General features: G+C 45.0%; 2 protein-coding genes and 1 pseudogene across 2 annotated transcripts in view; 2 read left to right on the top strand and 1 right to left on the bottom strand.

The window, feature by feature from the left end:
* Positions 1–12564, top strand: part of Vezt (vezatin, adherens junctions transmembrane protein) — a 117982-nt gene that overhangs the window by 75925 nt on the left and 29493 nt on the right. The gene's annotated exons all lie outside the window — the stretch shown is intronic.
* Positions 76–12564, bottom strand: part of LOC128119694 (uncharacterized) — a 61510-nt gene continuing 49021 nt past the window's right edge. The window contains exon 8 of the mRNA XM_052753149.1: positions 76–1042. The gene's annotated coding sequence lies outside the window, so the exon portion shown is untranslated. The remainder of the gene's footprint in view (positions 1043–12564) is intronic.
* LOC128120097 (calcium-binding and coiled-coil domain-containing protein 2-like) lies at positions 6007–8491 on the top strand (annotated as a pseudogene).

Here is a 12564-nt window from a genome sequence, read left to right as displayed (position 1 = left end):
CGGGTTTTTGTTGTTGTTACAGTTTTTTGTTTGCCCTGGGTATTTTTGTTTGTTTCGTTGGTTGGTTGTTTTTTTTTTTTTTTTTTTTTTTTGGAGATACAGTTAGAGCCTTCTTCCAACTGCTAGGATTACAGGTGTGGACCACCACTGTGCCTGGCTTGAGTTTAAAATTTCCATTTCCACCATTCCTTCTGGATACAACAGGTTCTGTCTGTTACCCTCCTGACAGAAAAGATGTGCCAGCGTCAAGGAGGGAGTTAGTATCCAGTGGTTCAGACCTTGTCTTGGGATAGTCCCAGGAGTCTCAGAATAGCCCTGTAAATAAGATGCTGGATAAAGAGAAAGTAGCCTTTCTTGAAACTTTTAAAAATATAAACTACCTTTCTCCAGGAAATGTTTGGTCAAGGAGAAAAAGTACCCCAAAAAGCAGGTTTTGGAACATGCCTTTGTCTGAGATTTGCTGGTTAAAAGTGTGAAATGAAAGTGGGTGGTGGTGGTGCACACCTTTAATCCCAGCATTCAGGAGGCAGAGGCAGGCGTATCTCTGTAAGTTCGAGGCCAGCCTGGTCTACAGAGAAGTCCCAGGACAGCCGGGGCTACACAGAGAAACCCTGTCTTGAAAAACAAGAAAACAAACTATATCTCTCTGGGGCTGGAGACATGACTCAGTGGTTAAGAGCACTGACTGATCCAGAGGATCCGGCTTTGGTTCCCAGCACCTACATGGCAGCTCACAATCTTCTGTAACTCCATTCCAGGGGGATCTGATGCCCTCTTCCATCTTCAGGAATGCACATGGTATAGACATATACACAGGTAAAACATCCATACACATAAAATAATAAAAGATTTGCTTTAAAAAAGTGTGAGATGACATAAGACATGTGTAGTTACTCTACCGTATCTGGAAGTCGCTGGGGAGGAAATAGCCCTTGTGATAATCCTTTCTTGTCTTCACAATTTGCTTTTGAAGGTCATTAGCTGATGTGCTGTACCCATTGAAGATAAAGTTGGCAAAGAGTAATTTTCCTCGAATGTACATCTGGAAAAAGTTAATAAAACATTTTCAGAATTTAATCCCAAGAATGGTCCTGTTGATTTGAAAGGAAACACTTCACTCTAAAAGCATTCATGTTTATACATATGAAACAGCATATATATTCCTAGAGTCTGAGCATGAGGTATAAAGCTAGGAAGACAGGCCTATTAGCTGTGTTGATCAGACATTCAAAGTGGTCAACCAATATGCTAATTAAGTTCAAAGATACCAGCATGTGTTCTTAAGCATTATAATGTGTTATGTTTTCTTTTACAGCTAACCACCTGGCATTTGGAAGTCAGTAGATTAAATTACAAACAAAACAAGAACTCTGCAAATTGTGTGACCCATATTGAGTCACTCATCTTTAAGAAAAAGGCACATTGATTATGATTTGGGAATTGAACTAGACCTCTAAAAACATCTTCTATTCCAAACATTGTTTACCTGGTTTTTACAGGGATGTGTCTGAGTGCGTTTATGTGCACCATGTATGTACAGGAGGCTGCAAAGGTCGAAGAGGGTGTTAGATACCCTGGGACTGGAGTTACAAGCCGTTTTGAGCCTCCATGTAGGTGCTGGGAACTGAATCTGAGTCCTCTTCAAGAGCCTTAAATGCTCTTCACCACTGAGCCATGTCTCCAGCCCATTTCTCTAACTAGTAATAAAGAGGTCCAGCTCTTCAGTATCAAGCCAAGCTTCTCATTCCACCTAAGGTGTAAGAGAATCTTAAATCTTGAGACACAGCACATGATTTGAGATTTTCTTTTTCAGCTATTAGAGATGGGGAGGAGGGGATTCCTTTTACGGGTGGTAAGAGAAGAAAATAATTAAAACTTTAAAAGCTTGTTAGAGCACAGAATTTAATAAAGTATGCCTCGTGTCTTCAAATCCTAAGAGACTGAAAGTCTTAGAACTGTGTGAATTCCACAGCTCCACATTATTCCTTTCCCTTTAGATTATATGATCTTTTCATCATGAAGAGGTGTTTTAACACAAGGTTTCCTCTATGGAAATAGAATTTTCTGGCCCATCATTTCTGCAACGTAAGAACCTATTTCCTAGGTCCATCTACATGGCTAATAAGAGATGAAATGACATTCTGTGTGGTTCCTGGGCCTGAAATACTTTGTCTTTAGCCTTATTCTTTAACACTCATACCTGCCTATTATCCATGAAGCATGTATATTGCTTGAATTTAGAAGGTGAAACTATACATATTACATTATTATTATTATTTTGGTTTGGTTTGGTTTTTCAAGACAGGGTTTCTCTGTGTAGCTTTGTACCTTTCCTGGAACACACTCTGTAGCCTAGGCTGACCTCGAACTCACAGAGATCTGCCTGCCTCTGCCTCCCAAGTGCTGGGATTAAAGGCATGCACCACCACCACCCGGCATTATAACCAATAACAACGTTATAATGAAGGACACATATGTGAATATTTTATAAGATCTAAAACACCAAACACTGTTTCTCAATAGTGACAAGGACAATGTTTAGCCAGCACCCCCCCCCCTTGAAACTAAAATGCTATATAAAGAAGGGAAAGTGTAGCTCTGTGAGTTCGAGGCCAGCCTGGTCTACAGAGAGAGCTCCAGGACAGCCATACACAGTGAGACCCTGTATGGAAGGGGAAAAAATGGGCTGGGGTGTAATTTCTAAAAAGTGATGAACTGGCAACACTTCATCCTGATTTGGTTTAGGTCTTGGGTCTTCCATTCTATTTGGAAAAAAACTTTCCATCCGACATGTGTTAAGCTGCTGCCTAGAGCCTAGTGATAAAGGCCCAGCAACAGTGCTGCAGGGTTCAGTTCCTGCAAAGATGACTATCCCGATCATGCAGAGAAATGTTAGACTGCGGAAAAATGAAAACCTTCAATTCTGTGGCTGAGGGTTGGACCAGAGTTTATACCTCTTGCATGTGCTCTCACTCACTCTTGCTCTTCCCACCATTCCCTCTTTTAATAAAGTCTCCACATGGCCCCGGCTAGCCTAGAACTTGACCGCAAGCCTCTGCCTCTGCCTCCCTAGTGCTGGGATTACATGTGTGCTCTGGCGTGCTTGGCCACACACTCTTATCTTCATGGTGTGGTTAGGGAATTGCAGCTAGCTTCAAAACCCAGAATATGGGTTGAGGGTGTAGTTTAATACTAGAATATGCACTTGACATGTCTGAGGATGTGGGTTCAGTCCCCAGCACAAAAACAAGATACCTGGGATGATTTTGTAACATTTTAATAATCAAGAAGCCCTCATACTATTTTCACTGTGGGCCCCAGTTTTTGAAAGACTTACCTACCCCGGAGATCTATATCATAAACTATAATTTATATTTGTGCACTTTTATTCATTATGTATAGTTTTTCTGCCTGCATGTGCCCTTGCAGGCCAGAAGAGGGCATCAAATCTCATTATGTGTGGTTGTGAGCCACCATGATGTGGTTGCTGGGACTTGAACTCAAGAGCAGTCAGTGCTCTTAACCGCTGAGCCATCTCTCCAGCAATCTGTGCACTTTTAAATTAACAAAGTCATAATGACTGTGCTGCACACCAGACACTGTTCTTGATGCTGAAGATGTATGTATCTACAAAGTTTCTCCTGCTGAGTACTACCTGGGAAATGCGCACACTTGCAAAGTCAGTTGTAATAAGTGCTGTACAAAAATAAAGCCATATGGAAAGTAGAGTCCTTTTTATACAGGGCAGTCAGATACACCAGGAATGAAGGAAAGAGCTCCACAGACACCAGAGAGAAAGGTATGCCAAAAAAAAAAAAAAAAAAAAAAGTCCGGGCGGTGGTGACGCACGTCTTTAATCCCAGCACTCGGGAGGCAGAGGCAGAGGCAGGCGGATCTCTGTGAGTTCGAGGCCAGCCTGGTCTACAAAGGGCGTTCCAGGAAAGGCGCAAAGCTACACAGAGAAACCCTGTCTCAAAAAACAACAACAACAACAAAAAAGTGTTCCTTGAGGCAAGAATGAGGCCAGGGGCTGAAGCCCATCTAAATGTTGTGGGATATTTTGATCACATTCTGACACTCCTGAGACTGCCAATGAAGTTTGCATTGAATCAGAGGGCAGAGCTAGCTACTAACTGACCAAAATTAGCCATAGAGGTCTTGGAGGACTGAGGACAGTTAGACACAGGAAGTAGTAAGGTGGGTCTTAGAGAGGGTCTCAGCCCTTTTGGATGGAGGAATGAGAGAACAGAGGTCACTAGTTGCTTCTCTGATCATTCAGGTTTTTGCCCCAATATCTGACTCCTGGGTTTTTATAGTAGATAGTATATAGTATATAGATAATAATTAGATTTAAACACTTCAGGGGCTTTTACTCTAAGAGTAAACCATTGAGGGAAGTGTTAGACTTCCTGGCCACTCCCCCAGCTGCATGACCGCACATGCGCAGTTCAGTAGCCAAGCAGGGGGCCTTATGTCTCACTTCATCCCTGTGGTCTCTGCGCACGCGTGGTGTAGCTCCGTAAGCCCACATGATCATGTGCAGGGAATCCTTACAAAGCCGGTCAGACTCTTCCCCTCTCTTCTGCTCTCTCCTCCCACCCCCTCTCTCCTTTCTCTGCAAAAGGCCTGGCCACTCTCTTCTGTCCCCTGCCCCCAATAAAGCTCTGATACTGGGTTTTGTCTGCCTTGTCGCTTTTCTGCACAGAGTAAAAGCGCCGCATTTAAAACCAACAGCAAGTTTTTTAAGGTTTTACGATGTTTGAAAGGTCCTTAGTTTTGTATAAAAGTCTAGCCAGTAGGGGGGAAGAAGGAAAGACACATGTCTGTTATTGTCACCTGTGTTAAGAACTGAAGTTAGCCAGCGAAAGCAGTGAGAAGTGATCGAGCTCTGAATGAATTCATTTGCCAACTTCATGAGTACAGTGTGAGAAAGAAGTTTAAATGACCTGAAGGGTTTGGGCCTGCGCATTGGAAGTCGTCCTGTACTGAGGTGGGGCAGCAAGCTGAGCTGGAGTAGATACCAGGCACCAGTTTGGGATTGGTTTGGTGACAGATACTTGTCAGTCCACAGGGGGGAACTTTGAATAGGGCAGACTGATTCATGAGCGTACGTTCAGGAGAAACATCTAAATTGGGCAATGGATACGTTCTGGGGAGTGTTTAAAGTCACGAACAGAGGACTAACTTGGAGCCTTGAGGTGCCACAGTTGAGAGATCAGCCTTAAAGGGAATTTGCTTGGGAGTCTTCAGCAGGGCGGGAGACAGTATCCAGAAAGCCCAGTGAATGTGGCATTTCATGGAAGTAAGGGACACATCTACTTCTGCTGAAAAGAACGATGAAGCCATGTTTCTCTTCTTTGGATAAATGTCTGTCAAGGCCTTTGGGTGTTTCGAGCTGGGTTGTTTATTTTTCACTCTCAAGTTGTGTTAGTCCCTCACCAGACAGATGCTCGCAAATACTTCCTCCCTCCTGTGGTCTGTCTCCACTCTCTGACAGTGTCCTTTGATGCTCAAGTTTTAAATCTTGATGAAGAGCAATTTATGTCATTTTTATTCTATGCGGTTTCCTCATCTTTTTCAAAAAGAAGATTAACTCCCTGAATCACTGGATGGTTATGGGATTAAATAAATTAACACATGAGAATAGATTAGGACAGGGTCTGCGTGCCAGTCAAGACACACTCTATGGAGGTGCCCTGTTCTGTTGCTCTGCTGCAGGCTTCTGTCTCTGAACTCCACCATGGAAAATGCAGTAGATGACCCCCCTGGTCACTGTCATTTCTCTCAGGTCATTTTTAACATTGTGGAGAACTTCTGTGTCCCTGGAGAGAATATCACATGCTATGGTACCTTCACCAAACATTTTATCCCCTTTCAAAGGATTGGATCGGCATCTTTTTTTGTTGTAGATTTGGTTTGGTTTGGTTTGGTTTTCTGAGACAGGGTTTCTCTGTCCTAGAACTCGCTCTGAAGACACGGCTGGCCTCGAACTCATAGAGATCCACCTGCCTCTGCCTCCTGAGCACTGCGATTAATGGAGTGCACCACCACTGCCTGGCGAGGATCAGCATCTTCAGAGTGGGATGGAAGATGAGCCGGGAGTATTATACCTTCATGTGGGTTGCTTTGTCCAATGTCCTGGAGTCAGGCAAGCAGCAGGAAGTCCAGTTTAAAGCGTATCCACCTAAGGATGATGAGTATTATCGGTTCTGCTGTGTAGCGCAAGATGGTGTGGTCCAGGGAGCAAGTATCCCTCTCCAGTCCTGTCCAGAGTGCAAGAAGGGCTTCATGGTTCTTACCACTAAGGAAAGATGAAGGGATCCAGCAGCACAAAGAGCTTTGCCGGGAACTGACAGCTGTGCCAGCCTCCAGGAGCGGAACTCAACCATGCAGGCTGAGCTGCGAAACAAGCCGGTGGAGTTAGAAACCGTGAAGCATCCGCAAGAAGTCAGAACAGAAGGTGGAAGAGCAGAAGGGCTTCTGGGAGACGGGGCTGCTCCAGCTGAAGGAACACAACCAGAAGATACCCTCAGAAGACGAGAAGATGGGGGTCAGAGTGGATCAGCCTCAGACCCAGCTGTCACCTCAAGAGAAAGAAATGGAGACGCTGGTTCTGGAAACTCAAGGTAAGACCAGGCAGCTGCAACCACTGAGAAATGAAGACAGCCAGGAGGCTCTTTCCTGGTTTAACTGACTAGAGGGAGTACCGGAAGATGCGTGAGCAGATGGGGGACATCAGAAGCAGAAGGAAGCTACTGAAGGAAGGAACAATGGGCATTAGTAGATGGGAGCTCTACCTGTCAAGAAGACTAATTGACAACAACGTCATAACCAATGCTCTGAAAAGAGATAGGACATGATCTGAAGAAGAAGATCAGATTGCTGAGCTACTGGGCCTCAGGGTTGACTCTTGGCTGCATCAAGTGTGCCCTTCAGATCAAGGAGCTGCTGGGCAAAACCCAGGCCTTGCCTGTGGAAACCCATATTCTGGCATCCAAGAAACTTCCACTCCAGCCTGCTTTCAGTGAGGAAGCGCCTCTCTGCACATCAGATTGGGGTAATGGGATCCGTGATCACACTGCAAACACAGTCCTGGTTTTTCAGTTGTCCGATTGTGACAAGGCCTTCCCAGCAAGAGGGAGGCAAATCGTTGAAGACCTTGTGTTCTGCTGTTCTCTCTCCAGCCTAGTGGATCTATGCTGTGTGCGGACCTGATCATGGAGAATAGGTTGTTTCTACTGCAAGCTGTCCAAGCAGAGAAGCCTGCCTAACCAGAAATCATTAGTGTGAGTCACTTAGCACCCTGGCCTTCAAGGGTAGAGTGTGTCCATTGTGAATGGCTTCTGCTTCTACCCTGAGTCATGTAACTCCAGTTTATCAGCCTCTCATTGCAGAGCCCATTCTTCCTCAGATCCAGTACAAGGCCCAGGATGGAGCTACCTGCTGATCGACAACAATCTGGCTAATGCTAAATGACTGTCTTCCAAGTCTCCCACTGCATCCACAGTCCTCAGTCCTGACCTTTAGGGTAGGAACAGGACTGGAACTGGAGGATTTCTTCATCCTCATAGGTCTTCTCTTCAACCAGATGCATTAAGTTAGCACAAAAATGACAGCCAAGAGCTAAGATTCTAATTTGAATACCAAGAATTTATCGTCATGTCAGCAGGTCCCAAAAGAAGCATCTTTATGGGTGTGTGGTGATTTGAATGTTATTGGCCCCCATAAGCCTATAGGGAGTGGCACTATTAGGAGGTGTGGCTTTGTTGGAGTAGGTGTGGCCTTGTTGGAGGAAGTGTGTCACTGTGGGGGTGGACTCTGAGGTCTCCTTTGCTCAAACTTCATTCAGTGTGACACTCAGACCACTTCCTGTTGCCTACGGGTCAAGATGTAGAATTCTCAGCTCCTTTTCCAGCACCATGTCTGCCTGCATGCCACCATGTCCCACCATGATGAAAATGGACTGAACCTTTGAAAATGTAAGCCACCCCAATTAAATGTTTCTTTTATTAGAGTTGCCATGGTCATGGTGTCTCTTCACAGCAATGGGAACCTTAAGTAAGACAATGAGTTTTGGTGGTGGTTGTGGTTGTAGTTTTCCTTTTTGAAACAGGGTTTCACTATGTAGCCCTGGCTGGCCTGGAATTTTCTATGCAGACCAGGCTGACCTCAAACTCACAAAGATCTGCCTGCCTGTATCACTGGAGTGCTGGGATCAAAGGTATGCTTCACATGCCTGGCAATAAGTATCTTATTCCTGACTCACAGCTAAGAAATACTTCACTCACAGAAAGTCTTCCTTCTAACAAGATGTAATGCAACATCTGTATTCCAACTCTTGGGAGACTGAGGCAGAAGTATTATGAGCCAAAGGCACTTGTTTTTGAGATAGGAGTCTCACTATGTGGCCTTGGCTGGCCTGTAACTCATTATGTAGACCAGGCTGGACATGAACTCATAGAGATTGACCTTTTGCCTCCCAAGTGCTGGGATTAAAAAGGCATATACCACCATGCCTAGTTATTAAAAATACACCTTAAAAAAAACTGCCATCAAATAAATCTCTGCTTTTCTGTTGTTAGTCTGCCTTGGCAGGGTGTCAGCCACGTCCCTGGATGAGGAGAAGGGGATCATCCCATATTCCACTTCTACACTATAATCTGGTCAAGAGTCTAGTATAAAAGTCAACGGGATAGTGTTAGGACACGTGTCAGCCAAGCTAGGACAGAGTTTTAAGCATCATGGACCAAACTGCTGCAGAGCTGATTTGAATAAAATTTAGATGTGACACCTGTAAGGTCAAACTGGGTGTGAGAGGGAGGACACCAGATTATACTGGCTTCAGAAAACATCTTAGGCTTTTCTGGTCCCCAGGGTCAGCTCTCCTGCTTTTCAGCCCTTCAGGGGTTCTGAAACAAGACTAAACCTTAGAGCTTTGCTGAGGCATAGCAGATGGAACACTAGACCTGAAGCGAGGGGGGAGTCTAGGGTCTTGACTCTTTGTGGTCCAGTTTTCTCGCTCTTAGAGGATAATCATCATAATTTTAGAAAGCCGTTAACAGTTTCACAGAAGATGATGCCCAATGGTACTCATTCCTGTGGACTCTATCTCCGAGCATTCTAAGTTTATACTTTTTCCAGATGGCCTATCAGGCCCAGCCTCCTGAGAAGTGGGGTATTCTCGTTGTATAGATACTTGACTCCCAGGTTTGCAGCATGGGCTGTTGTTCCAGTGAAAGCTTTGGCCTGCTTTTTTTAGTGGCTGTCTTCTGGTCTACTTGCTGAATTACTGATCTCCTCACAGATCATGACGTTGACCAACTTTCCCATCCTCGGCTGCCGCTGTAGAAAACAGGTTCCTTTGTTTGTTTTTGTTGTCAAAGACAGGGTTTCTTTGTGTAACCCTGGCTGGCCTGGATCTCGCTCTGTAGACCAGGCTGGCCCTGAACTCACAGAGATTGCCTGCCTCTGCATCCTGAGTGCTGGGATTAAAGGTATGTGCCACCATGCCCAGCGGAAGCAGGATCTTACAGGTTATCAGTGAATCTTCTTGTTCTCAGTCTTATTTGCAGATAGGGGAACCATGTTCCCTGAATCATGAACACATGGTAAAGTCCTGAGTGAGGATTTCCTTTAGTGGTCAATAAACAGAATGTAGTTTGTGCATTTATTCTTTTGGTAGAATGACTGTACTAAAGGTGTACACCCCCATGCCCAGCCATAGCTGCAATCTTAAGTCTCTTCCATGCTCCTGACACAGGGTAATGTGTGAGGTGATCATTTGCTGCAAGCAGCCAATAGGTTGGAAGCAACCTTAACAACAAATAGCCCACAGATGTCAGAAGTAGCCTTTGCATAGTGCTCAATAATGTTCATTTGCTAAAGAATCATTTGGGGTCAGTCAGTAGAGTGAATTCTTCCTTGTAAACCATGTTAGAGACTTCTGTAAAGACTCCCTTACCCACCAGGAATGGTGCTGATCACCTTTAATTCCAGCACTTAGGAGGTAGCGGCAGGCAGAGCTCTGTGAGTCTGAGGCTAGCCTGGGCTACACAGTGAGATCCTGTCCTTTTTTTGTTTTGTTTTGTTTTGTTTTTCGAGACAGGGTTGCTCTGTGTAGTTTTGTTATTATTATTATTGGAGCCATCGCTAGCAGTTAAACAACTGGAGCTATTACACATTTGATTTGAAAAAAATTGGGTATTTACATTCGAGCTAGAATAAAGTATGTATTCAATCTGTAGCTTGACATTAAGAAATTGAGATCCAGCCAGGCGGTGGCGGCACACACCTTTAATCCCAGCACTTGGGAGGCAGAGGCAGGCAGATCTTTGTGAGTTTGAGGCCAGCCTGGGCTACAGAGTGAGTTCCAGGTAAGGTGCCAAAGCTACACAGAGAAACCCTGTCTTGAAAATTAAAAAAAAAAAAAAAAAAAAAAAAAAAAGAAAGAAAGAAAGAAGGAAGGAAGGAAGGAAGGAAGGAAGGAAGGAAGGAAGAAATTGAGTTCCTCAGACATTCCTAAAAGTGGCAAGGAACGTTCAGGTGATACAGGAAGGGTTGTTAGAATGGTTCCAAAGACTGTTGACTTACATCCTTGGTGTCATAAATATTATCACCCAGAGACTGTATTTGTTAAAATACATTTGTGTGTGTTTCATTTGACCCACCACTGACCAACCTTGAGATAACTCATTTCAGCTGCAGCTGCCACTCCCTCCTCCTCCTCCTCCTCCTCCTCCTCCTCCTCCTCCTCCTCCTCCTTTCTTCACTGGGTCTGTGTTGCCCAGGCTGGTCTCGACCTCCCGGGCTCAATCAACCTTCCCCTCTTCACTCTGAGCAGCTGGAATGCTTGTATTCACCAGTGTGCCAAGAAACCTCTCTTTTGTTTTCTGTTTTGTTTTCAGTCTCGCCGTGTGTAGCCCGGGCTGTCCTGGAACTCCCTCTTGTAGACCAGGGGTTCCCAGGGGGGCAGTAGGAGGGAAGAGGGGCTCCTGTGACCAAGATGCATTGTTTATGAGTTCCCCCCCCCCCCCCCCAAGACAGGGTTTCTCTGTGTAGTCCTGGCTGTCCTGAAACTTGCTCGATGGACCAGGCTGGCCTCGAACTCACAGAGACCCACCTGCCTCTGCCTCCCGGGTGCTGGGATTAAAGGCGTGCGCCACCCCCGCCTGTTTTTTGTTTGTTTGTTTGTTTGTTTGTTTTTAAATGAAAGAAACAATGGGTTGATTGGCTTCCCAGTGCCCCAAGTTTGACTGGTAGGTTCTGGTGATGAAAGTTACCGACCATGTTCATATTAAGAGAGACTTCATCCCTCTTCTGGTCAGAATCTGGAATGGCCTTGCTGGCCTGGAACTCACAGCGATCTGCCTGCCTCTCGAGTGCTGGGATTAAAGGTGTGCGTCACCACACCCCGCCGGCTTACTCCTTTGGAGGGATGGAAATGTGTCCAACAAATTCCTTGGTGTGTAACTAGGTCACGGGCCTAGCTTCCCCTCCAAAGATTCAAGACATTGAATCTCAATTAGAAAATCAAACTGAGCAGGGGGGCACAGGCCTGGAATTCCCACACTGAGGAGGCTAAGGAGGAAGATTGAGAGTTCATCTTCAGGAAAACAAAAACAAAACAAAAGGGAAAAAAAGGTGCACGATGTCTTTAGGGAAGAGTACAGAGCTGCTGTATTCCAAATACTAAGTTCACTTTATCACAAATAAATTGTACCAATATTGATTCTGTAGTTACTGTAGAGAACATAACAAAAATAACAATCACGGCCCTAAAGCGATCAAAGCCAGAACTGAGGCTCTCAGAGGTTAAATATAAACTTCATAACTATTTACAGAATCGAGCTATTGCACAACTACACAGACTGCTTTTTCTGGGCATAAGGGGCACCACATTACAGAGACTTACTTTCTTTTTACTTTAAGTACTTAGATTTCCTCTGGTGTCTCTTTCCTGCAGTCATCCCAAATGTGTGTGTGTGTGTGTGTGTGTGTGTGTGTGTGTGTGTGTGTGTGTGAAAGGAGAGAGAGAGAGAGAGAGAGGGCATTGCCGGTGTTATTTCTGGATAGTAGGAATGAGGTCATTTTAACCTCCTTCTCTATGGTTTTCTGCATTTCTAAAATTTGTGCCGCACCAATAGAACCCTTGCCTCAAAGGATCCAAGCTATCAGCTTCTCACCGAACTATCACAGAAGACTCCAGAGACCTTCATGAGTTGAATCTAAGAAAGGACAATGGAGAGAGAAATGGATCCTGAAGGTGTCTCTCGCCAAGATAAACAGATGAGCCGGGTGGTGGTGGTGCACGCCTTTAATCCCAGCACTCGGGAGGCAGAGCCAGGTGGATCTCTGTGAGTTCGAGGCCAGCCTGGTCTCCAAAGCGAGTACCAGGAAAGGCGCAAAGCTACACAGAGAAACCCTGTCTTGAAAAACCAAAAAAAAAAAAAAAAAAAAAAAGATAAACAGATGAGGACGTCCCTGGCTCATGAAGGTGGCTATGGCCCTACCTCACTGTCTTCTTAGTCTTGCCTCAGTGTCTCGCTGGGGAAAGAAAGACAGACC

Source organism: Peromyscus californicus, unplaced genomic scaffold, assembly GCF_007827085.1.
Source record: "Peromyscus californicus insignis strain IS unplaced genomic scaffold, ASM782708v3 Scaffold_24__1_contigs__length_46423439, whole genome shotgun sequence".
In the NCBI taxonomy this organism is placed as follows: Eukaryota; Metazoa; Chordata; class Mammalia; order Rodentia; family Cricetidae; genus Peromyscus; species Peromyscus californicus.
This window is presented reverse-complemented; position numbering and strand designations above follow the sequence as displayed.